A 26,793-nucleotide genomic window follows, 5' to 3' on the forward strand; every position below is an offset into this window, starting at 1 on the left:
GCCAAGCCATTAATAAAGTCTTAAATAAAATTTTTTGAAGGGGTTAGATGAGCTTTTTTTCTCATTTTGTGGTAAAATATGAAATTTAAAACTAAGGCTACCTACTAGTACAGTACTGATCTAGGATATAAAAGGTAACCAGGAAGAAAAAATAATATCCTTCTAAGGGTTGGATTTAAAAATCTAAACATATAAACCGACAGCAGACAATAAAATCTTTCCGTTTTCATAAAAATTAATTTTCTTAACAAAGTTCAATTTATTTTAAATTCAAATAACAAGCCAAACTCTACACATGAGGAAAATAAAACTGAGGTTGCAACCTGATATTTTAGGAGAAACTATTAAAATCTTTTACAGGCTCAAGTGCTTTTTTGGAGTTGTGGAGATTATGTGAATTTTCCCATAGAAGTTTTTGGCAAAGGAGATATTTTTTTGGGCTCACGCAAGACATTGGCTAATATTTATTATTCTCTAAATTTCTGTAATTTAGAAGATATTATAATTTGTAAGGGAATAGGTGTAATTTTCCAGATACCACTGTTCAGGAAATATTTCTTCTACAGCGAGAGGGTCAGGATTGACTCTGACCTACTACTAATTTTCCCTAGTTCTGCAGTGGCTACAAATTTCAGTGATAAATGAGGCTTTTTGCTGTAATAAGTAGGAAAGAAACAGTGCCTTTTGTTGAGCTTAGAGTTGGGAAAGTAGAGGCCTATAGCCTCAGGCAATGGTGGCTTTAACACAAAAGAAAGTAGACTTCAGGATTGAGCACTTGGACATAATTTCTCTGACACTAGCATTGAGTAAACATTTATTTCTGGAATAATCATTTTGTGACTGTGCATTTTAAAAATATAATTTGATTATAGCTTACTGTTAGTATCTGATATCACATTAGACTAAAAGCTTCATAAGTAGAATTCCAATTGTGTAAAATTTGTGCAATCATCTTAGAGTAGAAACCATATAATTCTAGGAAACCCCAGTGAATTAGAATTGGTGCTCTGTTAATGTATCATTAGCCATGCATTACGGAGTGGTCAGAACAAATTAAGTATAATTGGTTATACTATAAGAGTCAGGGTCCAGAAGCAATCTTATACTTAAGTATAAGTATACTTAAGTATACTTAAATAAGTTGTGTTTAAATAAGTTCTGCTTAATAAGCTGTGTTCTGCTTAAATAAGTTGTGTTTTTTCCTACTCTGTCATACCACCACTTAACTTTAAACCCTTAACTGTGTTGTTTAAAAGAAAGACCACTTAGTCAATACTATCTAGCTTCCTCTATTAAAGCACAGACCATACTTTTAGTCATTTCTTGGAATGAATTTGTGGAACTGCCAAAGGATGAGCAGATCACAAGTTAAACACAACTTAATTCATTAAAGATTCTATTTGTTGGCAGTCATTTGGCCACACACCAAGAATATGCGTAGAGGAGTAAACAAGTAAAACTAAGTTTAGCTTCATAAGGGGAGTTGCTTTCAAAAATTAAACACGACTGTTTTACAAAGCAAAACAGGAGTCCGAACTCCTCCAGATGGTTTTACAAAGTAAGACCTCCCCAGGGGTCATGATGTATGGCTTGTCTAATGGAATGCTCTTGTCTTTTTCAGGGTCTAGTAGTACTATTTGTCTCCCTCCAAAGTTATGTAATTAATGGACAATGACTGTGAAACTTTAGGAATTTGACTACTTTCCAAATTCTTCTTGAGTAAGAAGTCATAAACTGCTTCCCAAAAAAAGATAAACAGAGCTACCACTCAAGGGAAATGACATGAACTCTTCAGAGTCCCAACTTGCCACTCACCTTCTATCCTCTGCCTTTGGTGCAAATACTCAAACTTACGTTTAAGACTGATCAGGGCTGTGAAGAACTGGTTAAGTGGAAATAAAGGGTGCCATGGGCTGGATCCTTGCTACTCAATGAGTGGTCCCAGGACCAGCAGCCACAGCATCAACGTAGAGCTGGTTAGACATGCAGAATCTCAGGCCCCAGCCTACCCCTGAATCTGAACCTGCACTTCAGACCCTCAGGTAAGTTGTATGCACATCAAAATATAAGGAGGACCCTCCACTATTTCTCTAAGGCTGCTATAAATCCAAAAAGTCTACGTCTATGTACGTGCTTGTTTCCCAACCTTGATTTGTTTTCTAGCTGCTTATAGCATTTAACGAGACTAACCATAATTATAGATGATACTTATTTTACTGTAGGTTAACTTTTCTTGCACTAAATATATTACATAAATTATCTATTTAATCTTTAAATTATCGCTGCTGACGTGTTATTTATTACAAAGAGCAGTGCTTTTTAAATTTGAGTCTACAAAAAAATCACCCACAGCCCTCTTTAACACACAGACAGCTTGCCCTATCCCTGGAGTTTGTGATTCATATATTTGGGATAGGCACCAAGAATTGTACAGATGTTCCCAACTTCTCAGATGATGCTGATTAGAACCACCAACACAGAGACCTCCTAATACAAGTGTCTGTTAATTCATCTACCTGGATACATATCTCAGATACAAGGTGTTGATTTTTGTGGTTCCTCTCTTGATTAAAGAAGATGTTCTTGAGCCTAGATATAATGCTTTAAAATTCATGGTCCAAAACCACAATGACTTTTGCACCAGCCTTGACAACTTCCACCTACATTCCTATATCTGTCTGTTTCTTTTCAGAGTCTAATAAGGTAATCAAGGCAAATAAAAGAAGGTCAGAAGGTGGTGCCTATGGCCCAAAGGAGTAGGGCGCTGGCCCCATATACCGGAGGTGGTGGGTTCAAACCTAGCCCTGGCCAAAAACTGAAAAAATAAATAAATAAAGTATTTATTTTAAAAAATGCCAGAAATATTTAGAAAAAAAACTAGAAATAAAGCATCAACAGGAGCACCAGTCTTATTTTAGGAAGATCATGCTTTCATATTGGTCATATTTCCATCTTCTCCTCCACATTCAAACGGGGCTTTATGCATATCACAAGCTAGGCAGTAACTGCCAGATGGCTCCTGAGTTGTGGTGTGTTTGTATAGCATGTATACTTATAGAATGCACATAGTTGCATTGCTTTTATTTACACAAACATCCCTCAGTAGGAAAGAGTTGTGTCCATACTAGATTTTACCCAAAGAAATCAATGGTAAATGCTTAGAAAAACACCCCCATAAACATGAAAATTGACAAAAATATTTTTAGGTCAATAATTAATAGTGAGAATGGGTACCTACTTTCCTTAGGTTCTAAACAGTGAATTTTTTATAGAGAAGATAAACTCATAGCATTGGGTATTAAAATGAAGATAAATATTTTTAATCTCCTCCTTTAGGCCACTAACCTAATTAGTCTGCTACACATTAAAGTATAGAAGGATAGGCACAGCAGTTAAGATATAACTTATCTAGCTTGCCCTGAATCCATGTGTGAGTTTTTAAATTATATTTAATAGTCCAGGAGGAGCATTCAGAATAAAATTAAAATAAATATAACTGATGGAAGTAGTTATACCGATGTGAAAAATCTATAACTATCTGATCACGTATAGAGAGCATATGGGGATGGGCCCCTCAGGAGACTATAAGAGGACCTTGAGCCTCCTGGGAAAACTTATCTCAAAAGGAACTAGAGAGTAAACCATTCTGGGAATGTTGAAGAGGAAATAAAGATTCCAGATTGGCCCAAGCCCTATCCAGCACAGACTTCTATCTAGGGAGAAGAGTTGTGAATTAAAAACTAAAATAAAACCTTCTAATTTGGATTTCCTAGTACAACATGTTCAACCTGAAGATGTTGTCTCAACTCTGGATGTGTCTTCCTCTATGCCACGGAGAAGGTGGGACAGGACATGGCAGATCGCAGGCACCTTTGGTATGTACTGGGCCTGCGGAAGGAACATCACAGGCCCGTTTGAGGGAGCTGACAGTGGTAGCACTGTGCTAGCAGCTAAATGAGACTTTTCTTTAATGAATCAAAGGAAGAGAAAAGGAAAATCTTGAATATCCATTAGAAACCAAAAGTATGATTTCTTATGAACACAAAGGAGATACAGCTTTTTGCCATTTTAGACACTGTGGGTTGAAGAGGGGGGTAATTAAGGTTTGAATAAGGTGACTACTCCTACAGGTGATAGGTTATGTGCACATTGAGGTTACAAATGTACTCAATCTAAACTTGTGTGATTATTTAGGGTTCTCCAGAGAAACAAAACCAAAAAGCGGTGTATGTGTGTGTCTATGTATGGGGGTGGGGAGAGAGAGATCTGTATTAGCTTTCACAAACACAGAAGCTTGGCAGGTCCAAAATCTGATGGGATAAATCACTAGGTTGGAGACTCCAGGAAGAGTTGCAATTCAAGTCCAAAGGGAATCTGCTGGCAGAATTGTTTCTTGTTCAAACGATCATTCTTTGCTGTTATCTAGGACTTCATTGACTGGATGAGACCCACCACATTAAGGAGGACCATCTGCTTTACTCAAAGTCTACCAGTTTGAATGTTAATCTAAATGAAAAAAACACCTTCAGAGAAACATCCAGAATAACATTTCAACAAGTATCTGGGTATGATGGCATACCCAAATTGATACATAAAATTAACTATCTTAAGCCTAAGAGCTAGGGAATAAATCTCAATTTACTCATTTAGTAATTTAAACAATCTCTTTCGGTAATACTTTCAGACAAATGCTTAATATTTCTAATCCCCGTCTCTCTTCTAAAAGAACACCAGCAGCTATCTGGGTTGGATAGTGAGTATTTGTTTGACCTCATAGCACCTGGGAAGAAAATGGCATCTATTTCCTATTGTTACTGCAACAAATAATCACAAGTTTGATGGCTTAGAATAAAACAAATGGATTATCTGAAGTCTGAAAGAGATCCTTTGGGCTAAAATCCTATGATGCCAGAAGGTCTGTGTTCATTTCTATAGCTTCAAAAGGGAGAACCCATCTCCTTCCCTCTTTTAACTTTTAGAAGTCATATGCATTCTTTGGTCCCTTCCTCTATCTTCCAAAGCACATCACTCCAGCCTCTATTTCCATTATCACATCCCCTTTTCACTGACCCGCCTGTCTCTCTCATAAGAGGACATTCCTGATTACATTTTCCTACCCAGATAATGCATGATAATGTCATCTCAAGATCCTGAGTTGACTTACATCTGAAAAATCCATCTTGCTATGTTGGGCAACATATCCATAGATGTCAGGGAATGGGATATACACATATTTAGAGGGATATTATTTGGCCTATCGTCATGTATTTCTACCAATGAAAGTCCTTGCAGCATCCTCTGAACCTACTGGCCACACATACAACCAGAGATGTGGTGAAACCTTGCACTGGCTTGTAAGAACTGATGGTGTGTAACTATTACCTACTCAGTCTTCTCTAATATCATGTTGATAGTTTCATGGTTAATTGTTTAAAATTGGTAAATGTTATAAACTACAGTTTTTATTCTCTGATGTGTTGGCAGTTAAATAATTACCAACATACCACTGTATACAACCATTTTCTTCTCCCTGGTTTTTGGGCTCCCTTCTGGTCTCTATGTACAAATCTGTGTCTGATGAACTCACATTCAATTCTCTTGCTTTTGGTACGTTCCCACAGAGAATGAGCCATATCCCATTTACTGATTGGGCTCCACTTCTGCTCCTTTTAATAGTACATTTCCCCTGATGTCCAACTGGAACCCCCATCACTTGCTGGGCTGAGCGATGTTACCAATAGCCATTGCTTATAGGGCCAGGTCCTCCCTGAGGCTGTAACCTCCTAGGCAAGCTCACAGCAAGGGCAAGTTTCATGGCCTGTGGCTTGTGCAGTCACCAAGGGTCCTACACTCATAAGGGACCTGTTCGTGGTTTAATGTTATACTGTGAGTCCCCTGAAATTCTTAGTAGATTTTTAACAAGTGATCCTATATTTGCATTCTGCAGTGGATTCTGCACATTTGGGGGCTAGTCTTGCTCACAACCAGCATCCTCAGCTACATTTTAATAGGAAACTTCTGGATATCTTTTACACTTATACCATGTAAGCGGTACAGCAGAGTTACAAATTAATATGTAAATGTGCTAATCATGGCTGCTCTCCCTCTCTCTGTTAATTCACATGTCCCCATTTGGGTGACTCAATTTTAGTTTTAGCATCCAATCTTTTAGCTTACTTCCCATTTCTTCTGCTCCTGTCCAGAAAGGTTTTTGGTATATAGAGCAAAGTCTTAAAAGTTGGGAATAAGAGTGATCTCTGGGAATAAGGGTCCCAAGAATATGCTGGTTTATGTCTCCTAGGGACTGTTTGTATGTGTACCTAGCCAAGGGCATTCTGCTGTGTTCTTGCTGAAATCTGTCTGCTAACTAAAGCTCACATCATTTCCAGCTTGACTGAGTACCAGGATAATTGTCTGGCTTACCTGACCCTGTATTAATTTATGCTGATGCTGCAAACCACTCTGAATCTCTGCTGTATCACTAAACAAGCCCAGATCTAGAAGGTGAGGTTTCCTTGCCCCTCACCATCCCAGGCTCCAGAACAGAACCAAAATTTTTCAACTCAGCCACAAAGGGCTTCACCATATGGGGAAACAGGAGAATATGTGTCCCTCCCCTCCACCAGAAGGCAAGTGAGGCTTGTGCTGGACTAGCACAATAAGCCTTCTTTGTTTTATCTCTTTACTTTACACAAACTCACCAAAGTAGAATTATCTTGGAGTCTGGAGTCCTACATGAGGTATGAGCCCCAAAGTTCCTTTAAGTCTAGCCCCAAAGCTCCTTCAAGTCATGAACCTCTTGCCTCTCTGGAACTTCATGTCTCACTTTTCATTTTCTCCTATATCTGCCACTTTTATTTAATTTTTAACACATATGATAAGCAATCTCTGCACAGTTAGGACTACTTCACAATCACATAACCTTATTCTGTTTTAAATTGAATATAACCCTCTATCTACTGGATTCCTAACAGTACCATTCCATCACAGAAAATAAATGCATCCCTCTTCATTATATTAAAAGCAATATGACATTTGGTTGATATAATTTGATTGCAATTATCTTCAAAGAAATTATTATTATAGTATACAAGATTTGATGGTTGGCTTTTTGTATTAAGTTAATAAAGGCAGTCACTTATCAGTGTAAAGTGAAAATCAGGCAGATAATTCAAGCATCATGGAATGAGTCTATCTCATGTGGTGAACAATGACAATAATGTTGATAGATTTAGGATCTCCTAAATGCCCTGATGTACATCGTATGCATGTGTCAAAATATCACATGGCTCCATAAATATGTACATTATATATCAATAGAAAATAAATCATTTATGTGAGAGAAGTACAAAAATTATTGATAACTTTGGTAAAGAAGTTACTTCAGGATTAGGGTCATGGAATTTAGAGACCTCTGCTTTGATTTGTTATTCCACATAAGAAATGCAATGGAATTATAATAGGCTCTGAAGGTCGTATAAGTGAGAATATTATACATTATTGAAGTGTTTCCTTTAACTAAAAAATATTTCTTATGCAAATTGTAAAAATCATTTTGTGGAAGCAAAAATAAAAACTTGATAGCAGTAATTACAAATGTTGGGATATTTCCATGAGTAATGGCAAAGGAGATTTTTGATTAGCAGAGCAAATAAACTGTGCCTGACAGGATTACAATTATAAATTACAATTAATTGAACACCTATAAGTTGTGTTAGGTCAGCAGTTCTCAAACTGTGGGTCATGACCCCTTTGTTCCATTTGCAACAATGCAGCACTTAGAAAGGTTAAGAACCTCTGTGTTAGGTTACTTGACACTATCCTAATTAATTGGAACTTTCAACTGAAAGATTTAAATAACAAAAAGAAAAATGTCCCTACTTTTATAAACTTGTTCTTTTCTGCCTTAAAAATTAGATTTTGAAATTAGAATAAGTAAGTATAATTCTAAAATCTGTTTCAGCCTTGACAAATGTAATGGGTAATATTTTCTCAATTTTTGTTGAAATAAAATAAGGATAGTGCGGTTTGTTGTTTAAACGTTTCAATTTGGGTCGCTTTTAGACTTCATAACGGGTAAATGGAACATAAGGAAAGGTAACTATTCAAAATAGTATTCAGATACCTCAAGGTTTAAATCAATGTACCAAGGACTTTGAATTTTAGATGGGGGATGAAATGAAAGGAAAAATACTAAAGACTCCTTGTCCTGGTAACTCTCCGAGGCATGATATCCTAGAGAGACAGGGACTCTAGCACTTACGTGACGGGTGTGGGGAAGAACAGAGGAGACATGATAGAACATTCAGCACTGATGTGTTACTCCATAATTGTACAGTGAGCATTTCTCAGGTTAAAAATGTAAATGTACTTCTGGGAAAAAATATCTTACCACCATATGAAGAAAATATACTCAACAAGTGAAGATACGATAAGAAACAGGAAAAATACGTAAAATATGGCTGAAGGAAATAGTATATACTCTTGGACACTCCTTTATAACAAAGCTCTAAAATTTGATAGAATGCCAAGCAAACAGAACAAGACCAGATGCAAACTGAATGTTCATATCCTCTTGTCCCTGCACAGATGGATTATCTGGTCTTCAAATTACCTATAATGCTTGGGATTATTTCATAACCTCCAGAGCTAGATTTAAAGGGAGACAGTTACTTGCTTTCATGACTGGTAGATCGATAAGAATCCCTAAAACATAACTGAAAATATAGCAAGAGAAAAGCACTTTGATTAGTCCCCTGGGCTACAAATTAGTCATTAGAATACAAACAGATGGTCACAAAAATACTTTTCTAGCAGTTTCCCTCGCAGACTGAGGTACGCAAATGGGGCTGTGGCCATCTCATTCCTCTTTCTCATCCTTCTCCCCCACCCCTTTTAACTTAAACATTCTCTTCACTGATTTACTGTATTTTTTGTCCCCCCCCCCCGCTTTTATTGATTTTCTATTCCTTTAACTACATCTTCCCGAGGAATCCCAGAGAACTTAGAATGTACATGTATCCCAGGGAATATGAATTTTTAAAAGGCACCCAAAGTGATTCTGAATTAGGTGATCTAAAGAACACCAGAGACACACTTTCTTAACCTCTCAAAATCTGTTTTTGCTTTTTTTGACTTCATTAAACTTTCCTTTTTCGTGTGTGGATTTTGTATGCCTTCATTATACTTTCATTTCTTCATCTTTCTTTTTTTATTTCAAATTCATATGAGGAAACAAATTTTTAGGTTACATTGTTCTCAATTCCAAGGTAAAGTTCAAGTTGTAGGAGAGCCCCTCACCCAGGGGGCGGGAGGCGTGCTAAATACCCTGGCATTGCGCAGTTCAGTGAGATCCCACCAAATATCCTCCCTCCTCCCACCTCCCACCAACTGCCCACTCCCTCCCTCCTCACCCCTTCCCTTTGCCAGACTATCTTTGTGTTTTATCATTCTTATGAGTGTATGTTTATATACTGGTTTCATATTAGTATTGAGTACATTGGATACTTTTTTTAAAAAGTAATCTTTGAAAGATACTCTATCAATTTCCAGATCTCCCGTAGAGGTTGCCTATCTTGACCTCTCTGGAAAAATCCTTCAGCACCCACTAGACAACCACTTTCTCTTTTTCTGAAACTCTCTCCCCCTTTGGCTTCTGAACCCTGGAGCAATCCATGGTGCTCACTAGACCTGAGGGCTGATGCAGCACCATGACCATGAGCATGGACTCTGGAGCCAGCTTGCAGGGAGGGCTCAGGGTTCGGCTCCATCCACCCTTCTCCAGCCAGCCGACCTGAAGCAAATTACTTTTCTTTGTTATCAGTTTATGTCCTACAGAATGGATACTAATAACTATATCTAATTCATAAAATATGAGAATTAACTACACATAGAGTTATGAGAATAATACCTGGAACAAGGTAAATGTACAGCAAATGTTATTCTTCATGCTTATTACTGACGTCTTCACCATTTCCTTAGGAGACCCTTCATCATCTTCCTACAAGACAGGTATGAAATTTTATGCTTACTATCTTTTTCCTTCTTTCTTGTGTCCTTTTACAACTCCCTTCACTGTAGCTATTCTACCAGTGAGGATAAAGCCCTAGTCAGATTCCTATTGCATACAGGAAGTGTTTACCAACTACACATGTTAAATTAAATACTCTTACATTAATTCAGCTTTTATTCTTTTGCATTTTTTTTTCATTTCCAAAAACAAGCAGTGCCCTTTATTAGGGGTGGTTTACATTAATGCATAATTTTGCTTTTAAAAAAGATGACTGTTACAATCAGGTATGTAATCACTTAGATACTTCTAAGTTCTATCTGTTAAAAATACGTTCTTTTAGAAAATCCAATTTAATCGTCTCATTCTTTTTTTCAGTAATTTTCTCCAAACAGTGATAGAAGTTTTACAGAGAGAATGCAGAAAACTGTTTCTGAGTATCCCCAAACCATATATCTATAATAAAGGTTTGACTCCAAGGAGCCTAGCTCTACTTAGTGAAGTGGCCAAGTTTAGAAAGTGGCAATGAGGCAGTAACTAACAATTGTACTGGCCATTATCAAAAATTAACAATTTTAGGGATCTTTGTTTTGGGTTTCTGTGGTTTAGGTGCATCCGAAATGTCTTCATAGTCTGCACTCACTTCCTTTGCCCAGTGACCAATGGTGACCATTCGATCTGAATTCTAACTTTCAGGGCAATCTTTCTTTAAGTGTTTCACAGAGCCACAAAGTTTGCAACCACTACCATCAGCATAGAGTCCTTTGGGATCATCAGGACAAGATCTAAATAGGTGTCCCATTTCCCCACAAACAAAACACTTTGCAAAAGGAAATTCACCAACAGCTGGGTCTACTTTAGCCTTACACTTGGTTATTTCATGCTCTGTGGACCCACACTGGTAACATATTCCAGTGCCCATATCTTGATTTTCAAGTGCAGCTAGGCAGTCTGCAATTCTGTCACCAGGTTTTCTATAGTAGAAACATACCATTGCACTTTTCTCTGCTGCTTATCTTTTCAATCATCTTCCTTCCCACCAACTGTCTTTCTTTAAAGCAACTGCAATAAGTATCTCAAGAATGGAAGAAAAAATATCCTATGTACACAGCCCTACTATGAAACTAATTTATCACTTTCATAGGAAAACTATAACCCAATTTTAGCCCAAGAATATGGGGAAAGGGGAGAGGGAGAGGAGGGGAGGGGTAGGATGGGTGAGGACTGTAGGAAGAGAGACTGTGATTAGTGGGATCATGCCTATAGTTCATCCTATGAACCTATTTAGTGAATATTTCTAAATGTAGAATATAAATGTCTTAACACAATAACTTAACAATAACAAACTAAATGTCTTGCACGCCTATGGCTCATCCTATAAGGGTATATGTGAACCTCTCTAAATGTAGAATATAAATGTCTTAACACAATAACTAAGAAAATGACATGAAGGCTATGTTAACCAGTTGGATGAAAGTATTTCAAAGTGTATATAGAAACAGCATTCTGTGCCCCATGATAGTATTAATGTACACAGCTATGATTTAATAAAAAAATAATAATAAAGCGACTGCAATTTCATCCCTTACCTCCTGTATATCTGATGCTATAATCTCCCCATTATGAACCATCTATGAGTTCTGTCTTAGGTATTCCATCAATCCATTCACATCTTATTTTAAGTATTCTTTTTTCTTTTTGTTCTTTTTATGTTTTTTCTTGGGGTATATCATTTTTAAGGGGTAGCCTATTGGTTCCAGCTTGTTTACACTTTGGTAGGTTTTGGCTTCTTCCCTCAAAGTTCTGCTTCTTCGTGTCCTCCCATGATACTGCAGACAAGGGTCTCTTATTACGTGTGGTAATAATGCGTGCCCACCAAGTCACAGTTTCATCAGATGGACCTTAGCAACCATGCATGGATCCCCTAGAGCTGCTGAGTTTGCCTATTCTTTTGCATTTGAAACCATAAACTTTTTACCTCTCACTCACTGATCAGTTCACACAGCCACTACATTTCTGTGCTTCTACTGAGTCACTGAAAATCTTGAAATAAAATCATGATTTCTCTCGATTATTGAACTGAAATTTGTGGACATACCTTTTCTCTTCTTAAGAATTGGCAAATTTTGAGTAGTAAATATGACAGTTCATATTTTTTATTTCAACACTGTACCTGATACAAGTAGCTCCACATAGGTATGGAAACCATCCTTTACCTTTTACCTGCATGTACAACGTCAACCTCAACCTGGATAGAGTCTTGGAGCCTTTTTAGTTCCCTGGGAAGGCCACTAATCTCATATTTTTTTAAAAAGTAATGAAGCAAAGTCATCTTTATGAAAGATGCCTTAGGTGAGATGGAAGAGGGGATTACAGCACACATTTCAAAGCCAAAAAATTAAAAATTCCTAGTGGACCTGTCTCTTCCCTCTACCCTCTCTTAGCTTGGATCCCAGGGGGATATTTATTTTATGAGCTTTCTGGCTTACAGCCCCAACATTCATTGGCTCTTTTTACTTTTCACTATTAGGCTGTGCAGCTAAGATACATCTTAATTTTTAATCGCAAACCAGGATAAGTAGATTCCTTTCAATTTTCATCCAACAATGAGCAATATTTTTAAGGGTACTGAAGAATAATCCTAAATCCTTAGACCTTAGAGGTCTAAGTTTCAGGGCCCTTTTTCTCCACTTCTATAAGTTTGATTATTCGTATGTAGATCCAGTCTTTCACCTCATTTTCATCCCATTTCCTCTATATCTTCCAGAAATTTCTCACTATTTTACTCTGTGAGTGCTGCTATGGATTTATTTGTTTATATTTCCAAATTTATTATATAATACTATTTCAATTTTGGAAACATACATATGGGCTGCTATTTTTAAAAGTTGCCTTCGGAACTCTCCTTTAAAGACTTAAATATGGCTCAGCGCCTATAGCTCAACCGGCTAAGGCGCCAGCCACGTACACCTAAGGTGGCGGGTTCGAATCCCCAGCCCGGACCCGCCAAACAACAATGACGGCTGCAACCAAAAAATAGCCGGGCGTTGTGGCGGGCGCCTGTGGTCCCAGCTTACTTGGGAGGCTGAGGCAGGAAACTCGCTTGAGCCCAGGAGTTGGAGGTTGCTGTGAGCTGTAATGCCACGGCACTCTGCCCAGGGGGACAGCTTGAGGCTCTGTCTCAAAAAAAAAAAAAAAAAAGACTTAAATATTAATATTAAAAACCTCTACTTAGTGAATGGAATCTGTGCTTCCACCTTAAACACACACATACTTGCTCACACCATTGCTTAGTGTTTCGGAGAAACAAAAAAACGCAATGCCTGAGAGAAAGTGTACCAGGCCTGGAATGGACCCATTGAAACCAGAGACCTGTTTAGCAGAGTTGGCCTCAAAATGCAAAATAACTTGTTCAGGGCATAAGGCAGGAAAGAGGAATTTCATACAAACAAGTATTCCACCTTTATTACTACTAAGTCTGTGACCCTGCAAAGTACATTTGGAGGAAATAAGAGAAAAGAGAACAAATGTGGAGAGGCTTATATCTTCCAGCCTAGAAAAGTAGAAAAGGGATTATTTTGTCAAGATTGGGGGTAGAGAAACACTAGAACTGGAAGATGTTGCTCTTAGACAGAGTTAGTGACGGGAAAAGCAAAATGTAAAGAAATAATTCTCCATGAGCTAAACAGATTTAAAGTTAAGACTCCCCCCAAATGTGTTCTGCTCTGTTTATATTCCCACTGCTTCAAGCTGCCAATTCCTGGAGTTCTTCAAACTTCCCCAAACACAGACTCCCACACAGAGAATCACAAATGGAAATCTCCTTATCTGAATAAATTCTATTCTCAAGCTAAATGTTTGCATTTAATCCATTCTTTTTTTTTTCTCTCTCTCTCACTGTACATGGATAACAGCAACCATGAAGACTGAGTACACTGCACCCAGTAGCCTACCCAATGCTCTTCAGCCGAAGTCAATCTGATTACCAGCCTCACACTGCAAAACCTCATCATTGTCCTAGGAAAAGCCCTTTCTCAGGGACATAGACTGGATAAAGAGATCTCTGTGCTGTAAAAGATGCTTCCCTTCCATGGGATCGTAAGTCCAGGTGAGCAATTAACCAGCAGCAGCCAGAAATTTGTCCTTTTTGAAATGACCTGTTTCCTCTTTAGGGAGAAAATAATTGGTAACCAACGCAAGAAATCTACTCAAAATTTGAACATAGTTAGATGAGTATTTATCACTTTCTCCTACATTTTTGTTCTTCCGTGATATAAAAATAATTTAGTTCCCTCAAACAAGAACAAAATGTCTTTACATATTTGGGAGGCATTTATTATTAACATTTTTTCATGGCCTCATCTTGGCTGAACCTTCTAACAGACATGATCAGAGGGAGAGAAGTGGAAACAAAGCGATAAACCTTATTGCTACATTGCTATATGTCATATACTAATATGTAGTAAAGAAGATATCATTAGAAAAGAATTTGTCATTATTAAATAAAGTTATCCCAAAAGAGATCACTGTGAATTCAGAGATGTACTGGCAAGTTCCAATTTGTTGACTGACTTCCCCAGAAGCACAAATAGTCCTTAGAGATGAAAAGGTGAGACAAATCTACACATAAATGATGAATCTATACATAAACCAAGCCCTAACATGCAGGAAAGTCCTACAAAGTTATTATTTTTTCATTAACTATCATTGTTGCAGAAGAAGGAAATCTTGTAACCTGAAATTTTACTGACACTTTTAAAATAATCTGGGTAACAAGGGAAATAAGAAATAAGATAGATTAGTGAGAGCTAGAAAATAAAATTTTATTCAGTTTTACTGTTAAATGAAAGAAAATTTAATGCTAACAGGATAGACAAGGGTAGCAATACCCTAGACTTAGATACCACAAAACAGTGAGTGTCAAAAGAGTCTGAAATACTGTTAGATAAAACTGAATTATTAGATAGCAAATTCAGCTCAATAAAAATGGAAAGCCAGGCTTAGTAAAATAACTCAAATATGACATGATAGTGTGAATAAAACAAAGATGCCATGATAGGTCAACTTGTTATTCAATCTTTTGACAAGCATTAACAATAGCTTTACTATGGTGAGCACCTGAAAATGAATCAAATTAGTTGGTGATCATGAATGAACTACAAAGAACATCCTAGTGCAAATGTCCCCATGATGAAATATATTTTTTGTCTTCTGGGTAAATGCCAGAAATGGAAGGTCGACTTTTAGCTCTTTGAGGATTCCCCATACTTCTTTGCATAGAGGCTGTATTAGTTGGCAATCTCATCAGCACTGTAAAAGTGTTCCCTCCACTTGTCTCTCCACACCCATGCCAGCATCTGCAGCTTTGGGATTCTGCCATGTGGGCTATTCTCACTAGGGTTAGGTGATGCGCATTTTTTCATGTATTTGTTGGCCATTCATCTGTCTTCTTCAGAGAAGATTCTGTTTGTCTCTTGCCCAGGGATGCACAGTATTGTTTGCTCTTCTTTTTGTTTTTTAGTTTGAGTTCTCTGTGGATTCTACTTATCAGCCTTTGTCAGATTCATAGCATGCAAATATCTTCTCCCATTCTGAAGGTTGTTTATTAGCCTTAGTTATACCCTTAGCAGTGCAGAAGCATTTCAGCTTAATCATGTCCCATTTACTAATGTTTGGTATTGTGGCAATTGCCAAGGTGGTCTTCTTCATAAAATCTTCACAGCCTGATATTACTAAGACCCAGAATCAGCCCAAGTGCCCATCATCTCATGAATGGATTAAGAGACTGTGGTATATTTGTATCATGGAATACTATTCAGCCATAAAAAAGATGAAGACTTAAGCCTTTTGTATTAACCTGGATAGAGTGGAAGAACATTCTTTATGGTAAAGTTTATCACAGAAATGAAAAAGTAACCAATGTATGCAAAACTAATAAGAAAGTAATCGATAACAACTGCATGCCCACAGAAGAGAACAACACAATTAAACTCAAGTATGGGGGAAGTGGGAAGAGGGAAAGGGTAGTGGGGAGAAGAAAGGATGATTGGTAAGTTCTCACCTAATGGGCACAATATAAGGATATATAGCACACCCACTGGGGGAAGGGCTCAACTACAACTTGAACTTTATCTAACAAATGCAAAGAATGTAACTGAATCATTTGTACCCTTATCTTAATCTGAATTTTTTTAAAACAAGAATTAAATGAGTTACCCAAAGAAGTTTAAAACATCCCGAAAATAGTGCCATCTGTAATATATATTTTGAAATGCTCTTGTAAACAACCATTTTTATTCTAATCACCAAATTTCTGTTTTAAAGTCCTTTACAATACTTTATTTCAATACTTCACTTTATACTTCATTATCATGTTAATTTTTATTATATACTAATCACATAGAAAACAAAATGACAAATGTGAGTAGAATCTGTGATAATTTTAAAATACACATCATTAAAGGGAGTGATACAAAAACACTGTTATAACACATGTAAAATTGTATAGATGAAATTGCTTATTTATACTTATTAGCATACCTAGTGAATTGTGACAAAAGGTTTCAAAGTAATTATCTTTGTGGAATTCTTGGTTATTTATAAAGTACTTTTTATATATTTGCATGCAGCCTAGATGGGATATTATTTTTATCATCAGCAAAATAATTATTACTTGAATAACTCCACAGCATCATAAATATAAAACAAAGTCATTTTCTAAAGAGAAGTTTAGTAAACCAGGTCATCTGCTTTATAATTTCTTAGATCTATACTTTTCATGAGAGGGTGAATTATGTAATCTCTGGAATATGGTAAAGTCTACACATTTAATCAACTTGTAATTGCAGAACTCTTTTCTGGCACTTCTTTATCTCACCTCATCTTTTCAAAGTATGCTCACATAAAAAGGTATATTCCTGGAATCATGGAAAATATAAAGTGATGAATTACAAAATGGCCTTTTTACATGACTCCATTAAAATTATGCTGTGCAAAATATTTTCAGCAGTTCTATTTGTTGATGAAAATTTAAGGGAAATATCAGTTTTGTTGTAATAATATGAGTAAAGTGATTTCAAAAAGTATATAAACTAAGCATAAGAAATGTATGACCTGATTTTGTTGACAGTGGAATATAAATTTATCAGACAAAAGAATGTACTTCTGAGAATGTAGACCTCAGCACTTTCATAACTTTAATAACATCCCTTATTACGGAATTGTTGATTGGGGCTCAAGTGACAGTTCTCATGTGGAAGAAACATTATGGGAACTGACTGGGAATCAGGTAAGGCAATTAGCAGAATAGTCCAGGGAGAAATTTTAACTTGTATTCCCACTTACATATATCCCCTGATGGCACCTGGCAGTATTTAAGAAATTCTTATCCTACTAAATGTTAGGATTTGAAATGAATTAGGTTTGCTTTACTAACTATACAATTTTTATGAGAACACAGCCCTTCTCCTAACCTTTAAGGAGTTGATTAAATCTTTACATCATGATTTTTATCTCATTTCCAGTTCTTTTATGAAGAGGAAATCCTGGCCCTGAACTTTACTGAAATTTGAATCACACTGAATTCTGGGCAACTCCTCTCTCAACACCAACCCAATCCCATAAGCCTGAGTCTCTAGACAATTAAAATCAACTATAAGAATTGCTTTAGAGCATTCTCTACTAATTTGAGGGTCACTGATGTTTGCAATTACACTCTACTGATGTTTACAATTACACTCTATATGCCAGATCAACATCCTTAAACACACACCCAGCCCAGATTAAGGCAAATTTCCCACACCTTCTCAGATAATGAGAACACTGCTGGAACCAGACTCTCCCCTAACTCTCAGTTTGTACTCAAGACTTGGCCCTGATCCAGCCATTCCTGGATTTTCTCATCCCCATGTCCACCTTCCTCTGAAGTATAATTTCAGGCCAAAATGATATGACCTAATCCCAATGTTCCCATTAATCATGGTTGCTTTATCGACCTATCATTGTGCTTTTTACTAATATAGTGAATCATAAAAAGCCTCACCAAAAATAAAAAATAATAATAATCTGAATAGAAAATCTAGCAATAAATATTTTGTTGAGTACAACAGTAATCAAAGCATTTGGGGAAATATATTAGAATTTTCATTTTTTATGTTCTTCTAAAATGATTATTCTGTTTGAAGGAAAAAAGGCAGTTTTGATTGAACATTCACTTTGGGAGACAGTAGACTTTAGTTCTGTGCAGGTATTTAAGAAAGTAAGACCAGGGGGGTGGCACCTGTGGCTCAAAGGAGTAGAGTGCCGGCCCCATATACTGGAGGTGGTGGGTTCAAACCCAGCCCTGGCTGAAAACTGCAAGAAAAAAAAAAAAATTGCACCAGGGCTTGATTGCAAGTTTAACCATTTAACCATGCAAGTTGTATGACCTTCAACACAATATCCAGTGATGGCATACTCTATTTTCACTGATAAATTGAATATGATGACAATATCACTCTGGTTGGTTGTGAGGAATAACCGAATAACAAAATATACACAAAGTTTTAATACAATGCTAGCCCCAGAAAAAAAAAAAATTACAATGCTAGCCCATAAGAAATATACTAGTTCAGGAGTCCTCAAACTTTTTAAACAGGGGGCCAGTTCACTGTCCCTCAGACTGTTGGAGGGCTAGACTGCTGGCCCTGGGATGAGTTGGCTGCTAAGCAGGACAGGCAGTGGTGGCAAAAATACCCAGCAGGCCAGATAAATGTCCTAGGCGGGCTGTAGTTTGAGGACGCCTGCACTAGTTGATTATTTTGAAGTATTCAATTTGAGGAAACTTACTCCTGGTTACTATAAAATTTATCTGGGAATATCTTTTATTTAGGTTGCTAAACCAGGTATATTTTTGGTTGTACATTATCATTTCTCATTTGTCCTCGAGAAGTTTGTGACTGTCCAGGTACATGACATAAAACACCAAAGCTCACGCCATCACCACCAGCAAAACAAACTTAGAGAAAAAGAACAACTTGGCTTTGCATCATGTTATACACTTAAAGTGATTTCATCTCAAAGTTCATGATAGAGAACAGACCTGTCCTGGGTAGCTCAAAAGTAAGAGATTTACATTTTTAATCATACCTGAAAATAAGTGGTTTTGCTTTGCCAGCTTTGTTTTATGCCTATAGAATTTAAGTTACTTTCTGATGACAGTTTTTGTTTCTTATATCTTTTCAATCAATAACATTCACAATTAACTCAATGCCACACATTTGAAAGAGACACGTAAAATCCTTTTCATTAGAATGCTATATCTCATGCAGGCCAAAAACAAAGACTACATGAAGCAAGGGAAAAGCAATTTCCATTTTAAAAACACACTATTCTTTCTTTGTCATTATTTGGTCACATTGAAGCAACTGACTAAATTACTTTAAAAATCTTTATAACTGCTAAATATTGGAACAGATTAAAATTCAGTCTCATGTTTAAATTTGGTAGAATTCAGACAAAACATATCTTATTTACCAAATCCGTGGTGTAAGACATTCACTTAGAACACAATATATAAACCTAGTTTTTCTGCATTAGTTCTCCAAAGTTCCCTCTGCATAAGTTCACCCACCTCTGCCCCTAATAACCTTCTATTTGTCCAAAATAATTTTTTAATCTGTTCACTCATAAATATAACACATACTTTTAAAAAGTACACTGATTAGCTACATTTCACTAGCAAACTTAAACACTGTCTATACTAACACATTATAGCTTATTGATTAAAACACCTATTTGAAACAATAATGCATTATTTCAAATCAACTGCAATGTTACTAACCAACTGAATCCTCCACACTTGCAAAAAAAAAGAAAGAAAGAAAGAAAAAGCAAAAACCTACTGTTTTATCTACGTTGTGAATGGACACCCTTTTCATATATAACTATATTAAAGGTAACTATCAACAACCTCTAAAATCAACCTTTCCAGTTATAGCAAATTTCCTGGCGGTCGCAATTCTAACCCCGTTTAGTATACATAACAAAGAAAATTTCTCCTTCTCACTCAAAGAGACATGATTTATTTTAATGTAATGTGCTGATAAAGCTTTTATCTGATGTTTTTCTTTTCCTGGTTTAAAAAAACTGAGATCGGTCCATTCTTTTCTCTTTCACATCTGCAGGTACACAAATAACTTAAGTTGACGATGTAAAATCAAGACTGTATTTATAGAAAAGCTTACCATTGTCATTTTTCAGCATCCCATTGCTCAGTTGTTTTAATCTCTTTTGATGTGATTTGCCATTGTAGTGGATCTGGGCTTGAGCGGCCGAGTTCAGCTGAATGTTACAGACGCTGCACAAAGTGAAGTTAATGCGTTTCTTTTCTCTTTCTGGTTTTTCATCGAAGTCATCAGGTACAAATTCAGCCTCACTCTCCCCATCTTGTTGTGCACATGCAAAATCTACGGGGGCAAAGAAAGTTATGAATGAGCAGATCAAGATTTCTATATTCCTTCACATTGTTTTAATTGGGTAGCAAATAAAGATTGTTCCACACCTTTAAGAATTCAAAATTCAGAATTTCCACATTCTTCTCATTTTAATGTGTTACTTCTATACCTTCCAAAAGTAGATTGCCTTTTTGATGTGAATGGCAAACATTTTACTTTGTTTTGTTCTGGGCCCAATACTGTGCTAATTGTTCCTTTCACCTCATGTAATCATTGTAACAGTGAAATGAGTACTATAGTTTTCCCTGTTTCCTAGGTGAGGACAAGAGTTGAAATGTTACCACATGTACCACAGTACCAGCTATTGGCATCAAGACTGGCTGGTGAAGTGATAATTTGCTCTAACCCACACCACCCCCTTTGTCGTGTATAGTAAACTATATTAGACATATTCCTGGTAGACTCTAAACTTGGTGAACCCAAACAATTGAGAATCAAAAGTTAGACAGAGAAGCCAACTGAAAAAAACTGCCAAGGATGGATGCTGAAATAATTTAACAATAACCTAAAAAACATAGTATTGGATTATAACCCAAAGTATAAGTTTAGTTGCATATATGCTGATATAAAAAAATGAGAAAAAAGATACAAACCACCTACATAGAAATACTCCAAATAATTTAATTCGATAGTCTTCACTTAGAGAGAAAGGAGAGATAGAAATCTCTCCTAAGAAGAGGCTGTGCCTAGTGACTTGCTTCGAAATAGCACAGTATGGGAAGAGGAGAAAATAGCTCAATAGTCCAGAAAGCTGACAAATACCACCTTGGCCACATAATCTAGTTCAACATCAACAGTAGTAAGTCACATTGAGAGCACGAGTCCTTGACATGATGTGTTAGGAATTACGTCAGCTCTGTAATTTTCCCTGCAAAAACATAACCCAAGTCAACCAGGAAAACAACATCAGACAAACACAGTTGAAGGACATTCAAGGAAATGCCTGACCAATGCCACTCAAAACTGCCAAATACATCCACATCAGGAACGTATGACAAATTGTCAGAGCCTGAAGGAGCCTAAGGAAATATCGAGTCGAAATGAAATGTAGGAATCTGGATGAGATGTTGGAACAGAATATGAACATTGGAGAAAATTAATAAAATCTAAATAAATCAAGGAGTTTCATTAATAATAATGCACTGTTACTGGTCCATTTGTTGTGGTAAATGTACCATGTGAACATAAGATATCAGCAGTCGAGGAAAGTGGTGGGGAGCTATGGGAACTCTACTAACTTGGAAACTTTTCCACAGCTATAGAACTATTGTAAAATATTTAAGTTCTTTATAAGTTTCGGAATAGAGCAGAGACCATTCTCCCTTTTTGACAATAAAACAGGAACCTCCTTAGAACTCTTTTCTGTGAAAGAAATGAGAAAGGCTTCTGTCCTCTTCCTCCTCTGCTCACACATCCCACAACAGAAGTAAATTGTGTGATTGAGAAGATGCGAGAAAGGGTCACTGCTTCATGTGTGGCCTACTGTGTGGGTTCTGTATCTCAATTTCACCTAAAATTACATTCTGATCTTCCTGGTTGCCATATGTGAACTCATAATGTAAGGGCTGCCCATTCCTTAGAGGAAGGCCCAGAAGTCTCCAGCTGCCCTGCCTGTGACTATTTAGTTAAATGGAAGGAATTTCAAATTAATTCAAAGAAAGAATAAAAAGTCTAATATGGGGCATGGTTTTAGGTCATTTTTTCTAATGTCATCTTTGCTACTAAATAACTGATCTACCAACCCACTAGCAAAAAATCCAATACACCTCATCTGAGCCCTTGTGTCTCTTATTGGCTCCAATGAAGACAAAAGATGAACTATTGATACACATACACACACTGCATTAGTCAACCCATCACTATGTAATAAACAATTTATAAACTTCATCTTCTCTTTAGTGTTTCTACCTTATCACAGTTCCCACATTCATTACTATAAAATTAAGGTATGTGAAAGAATATATATCAGTTGATAACCAAATCCAATTTTAGGGAATAAAAAAACTTTCTCTACAAATAACTTCGGTGTTTTATTTTAATGTTAATAACACAAGTTCCATTCTTTTGAGCACGCTTGGTTTTATCCCTTGGTCTTACATCTGTTACCTTGGCAAAATGGCAACTGTCAAATCTCTAACAATCTCAAGGTTCTAATACCATTTGAATTGATGATGAAATGACAGTTAACGACATCTGCTAATAAGAACTTCAAAGCACAACTATATTGTAAGAAATTCTACAGATCACTTTCGAATAACTATCAGTAGTGTAAGTAAACCAAAATATCCTTGTTTTTCCAGTGGCTCCACCCACCGTAAGATTATTTTAAAGTAGGTAGATAGGAACTTATAAATCTAGATCACATTTAGTAAAGATACACTCCTATAAATAGTGGTAGAATCAGTACTAAATGCTAAAAATTCCTTTAGAAATCTTGGACTGGCAGCCTATCTGGAAAGCATTTTTAGTCCAACTGAAAATAAACAGTTGACCTATAGATATTTCACAGTGATAAAATTGAAATATAACTAGTTAGTGTTATTTTGCAAAAAAAATAAAAATAAAAATTATTAGTTCATTTGATCAGCAGCTTTAATAAGTATGAATAATACTCAGAGCAAACAGGTAGTAAATTTTAACCATTTCTTTTAAATAAATTTCATTGAAGAAATAAAATTAAATATCTAAATACCACCAAAATGTAACAAAAGTCTTGTTCAATATATATATATAATTCCCCTGCTGGAAAGAGGAACCTACCAATATTTAATTCCTTATAGAATGTTTAAGGGTATACAGATAGCTTTCTCAAATGCTTTATTATGAAAGAAATACATTTTGGGGGGAAGACAGCATCCAGCCATTCCAAACAGAGAGTTGTAATTTCTATGATCTGTACAAATTCTAATGAAGTTTGTCATTCTCATGCAAATTTTATTGACTGGCTTAATGAAAGAGAAGATAATAAATATTATAAAGATTTAGTAATTATTTTTGAGGATTTGATGATATGCTGAAAATTATAAGATGTTGTTCTGAAGAAACCTTTTCAAGATCACCTTAAAAATTAGTGAAATGTGGTAGAAATCATGAACAAGCATTTATAGAATAAAACGGGAAACATGCTATATTAATGTTTTGGGATTGGATACTGCTTGTTTACAATAAAAACTTCCAGATAACATAAACAGAATTTGAATGTACTCAACTGAATTTAAAATAACTTGAAAAAAAATGAAATAACTCTTCGATCATTCAAAAGATAGCTCTAGCGATGATAAAGACATCCCTGTCAAAGGTGTTTACACAGGACTTAAGTAAAATTGTTTAATAAAATTGAGACTAGAAATGAAACATTAAAAGCAAATAAAATCTTTTTCTTGTTCTTAAAATTATGAAAATAGCCATTCTTTTTTCTTCTCAGTGAAATAAGTGATTAACTTTCATTCAGCATTTCCTCATATTAGATTTAGAGTTATCAGTTATATTGCTCTATAAAATACACGTATATGTACTCCAAATGTGCTACATGAAATGTAGCACTCCATATGTGCTACATGAAATCAAATGAACTACGTCAGTAGTGAATTTTCCTCTATTTTTAGGATAAACTTTAAAAACAATCATATCATATTATCATGGTACAATATTAAATGCATATTATAGATAATAAGTAAATTACACTTATAGTGTTACAGCTTTGAGAAAATTATAGGTAATATTTCACTATTAAAATTGTTAATAGTTCATAGTTGGTGCTATAAAGTGCCAATACAAAAATAATTTTGCATTGATCTCATTCCCCACTAGAGTGCAGTGTGAATTTAAAATTAAAACCAAAGCATGTGGAAATTCCCATAACATTAGGCATAAAAATAGCATTACTATAAGTTTGTAAATATCTAATATACATGTATTCTAGCACAATATTCGGCTTCAGTGGAACATAGATATCTAGTATAGCTAATGAACTCACATAAATTCACCAAAATATAGTTGGAAAAATCAGACACTCCCGATGAATTGGAGGAATGTCACAGATCAGCAGACATACTGAACCGTTTCTCACATTTTGTCACAAGTTCTTTATTAAAATGTAGCAATTGTTTTATATCGTCTCCCAATTTAAATATCTCTCTGGAACTTTAAAAAAAAATGAAACCACTTTAATTAGTAATATCTTAGTTTTATGACAGGAAATTGTATTATAGAAGATTACATAAGTCAAATCAAGGTTAATGGATTGTATTTCAATTACAGTTTTTATCACATCATGGCATCAAACTAAATTTGTTAGTCTCAATATAGTTACGGTTTTCACAAGGTGAAGGAACTCTTAAAGAATACTTACGGATTCACCTACTAAAACAATTTACCCTGAGTGGCAAAATGAGGTACAGAATACAGTTTTTAAATGCATTCCTTTCCTCTTTTTAAGTAGTAGGCTTTTATAATTGTCAACTACAAATCAAACTTCTGTTTGAAACCTCAGATGAAAAAAATTCCACCTTATTCTTCAGGGGACTCACGATGAAGACTAAATTATCTTTGAGGCCAAATAGAAGCTCAGAGTTTCATCTAAAATATAACACAAAAACAATTCTTAATTTTTTTTAAAAAAAAAGATAAATTTTTCAACTAGAATCTATACCCATTAATGGGTTACATTTCAGTGTTATTAAGATACCTCTCAGAGTTTTTGAAGGCCTATGAAAAAAACTGTATTATCATTATCATGATTTTTTAACCAACAATGTGTAAATCGTTTCCTGTCCTCTGACCCACTGTTCTTATTTCAGGAATCTCTTCTTGATTCAGTCCTGGCCTCAGGTCCTCTTTATAAAACCTGACCCCCTGGAGTTATGCCACTCACTCAGTGCTCCCGCCATTCCACCAGGGATACTGACCTGCACTCTGAGTCCTGCCCCTGACTAATCATAACACATTTTTTAAAGGCTGCTTTAAGTATCATCCCTTTTTTCTTGAAAATGTACCAAACAACTTTAGTGCTTTCAGCTAGCTCTACCTTACTTTGGATCTAAAACACTTTATATAAAACTTAAGAATGCTTTGACCCAGAAAAATTTCTGAAGACCTAAATCAGAGAGAGATTGTTTTGGCTTGCAGTTGGCAAAAAGTACTGGTACCAAGGTAGGTACCCAGAAGATTATTCAAAAGTGATATGATAAATAAATGTGTTTTAAGCACCTGCCCTGGGCACCGCCCCTCTTTTAGCCACTTGGGATACTGGCATACCAATCAAGCTTTTCGTAGAGTTTGAGAAAGGGACGAAATGTAGCCTACGCTGAATTTAGGGTGACTTTTGATAATCGCTTACATGCAAAGGAAGAGTAGAATTGTGATTAAGATTTGAGCTTGTAAATTCAGCACTTGAATGGTTAAGTTTTAATTTATTTTAAGAGATAGCTTTATTTTTTTCCTCTCTCATTCATAGTCCTTAAAACGATAGGATTTTCTCTTTTATCTCACTGTGTCTTTCTTCTTAAAATATATTTTTATAGTTTGGAGGTTTCAATCGTTGCCCGTATCTAGTCTTTTGTGATACATAATTTCTCATAAAATGGGCTGCATACAGCTTTTCCATAACCATTGTGATGAACAACCTAACTTAGCTGAATGTCTCCTTTCCCATTTTCCTCCCTTTCACTATCACCAGGAGAAAAGCAGATACTATTGATGATTCAGAAAATCTTCAGGCTCCTTGAGCCTATTTTCTCATATCCAAGATAAAATGTACAGGAAATGTGTATATATCCTGACTCTGTCAGATACACTCGAAGACGGCCATTCTGATTTCCACCCGGAGGTAATCAGATCATTCCACAGTTCACTCTCCTGAAGGGAAGACAGATGCTATAATTCACTTTTATCAATAGAATGTGGTAGAGGTGATGAGAAATATGTGGCTCCATAGGTGTGATTATAGTAAACATGATTGTAATGCTCATCTTGTAAGAAGAGACTCTCTCACTTGCTGGCTTCTAAAAAGTACACTGCAAAAGCTTTATATATATATTTCACTGTTACAGCCTGAGGGGGATGTAAGTTTATTAAAAACTTCCCTATGAAGAAGGCAGTGTGGCAAAAAGCTTAAAGTAGTCTTTGACCAATAACCAGCATGAAAATGAGGCCATAATAAGCATCTGAGTAATGAAAACAACCACATGAGTAACAAAGTGGTCCCTTCCCCAGTTGAACCCAAGATGAGACCACAATCCTGCCTTCTAAGTCTGGCACAGCACCCTGCTAAGCAATGTCTAGACTCCTGAT

General features: G+C 36.0%; 1 pseudogene; it reads right to left on the reverse strand.

Moving 5' to 3' along the window:
• Window positions 1–10,568: 10,568 nt before the first annotated feature.
• Window positions 10,569–26,793, reverse strand: part of LOC100941607 — a 48,929-nt pseudogene continuing 32,704 nt past the window's right edge.

This window comes from Otolemur garnettii, unplaced genomic scaffold (genome assembly GCF_000181295.1).
Source record: "Otolemur garnettii isolate 467f Iridium unplaced genomic scaffold, OtoGar3 scaffold00002, whole genome shotgun sequence".
NCBI lineage: Eukaryota > Metazoa > Chordata > Mammalia > Primates > Galagidae > Otolemur > Otolemur garnettii.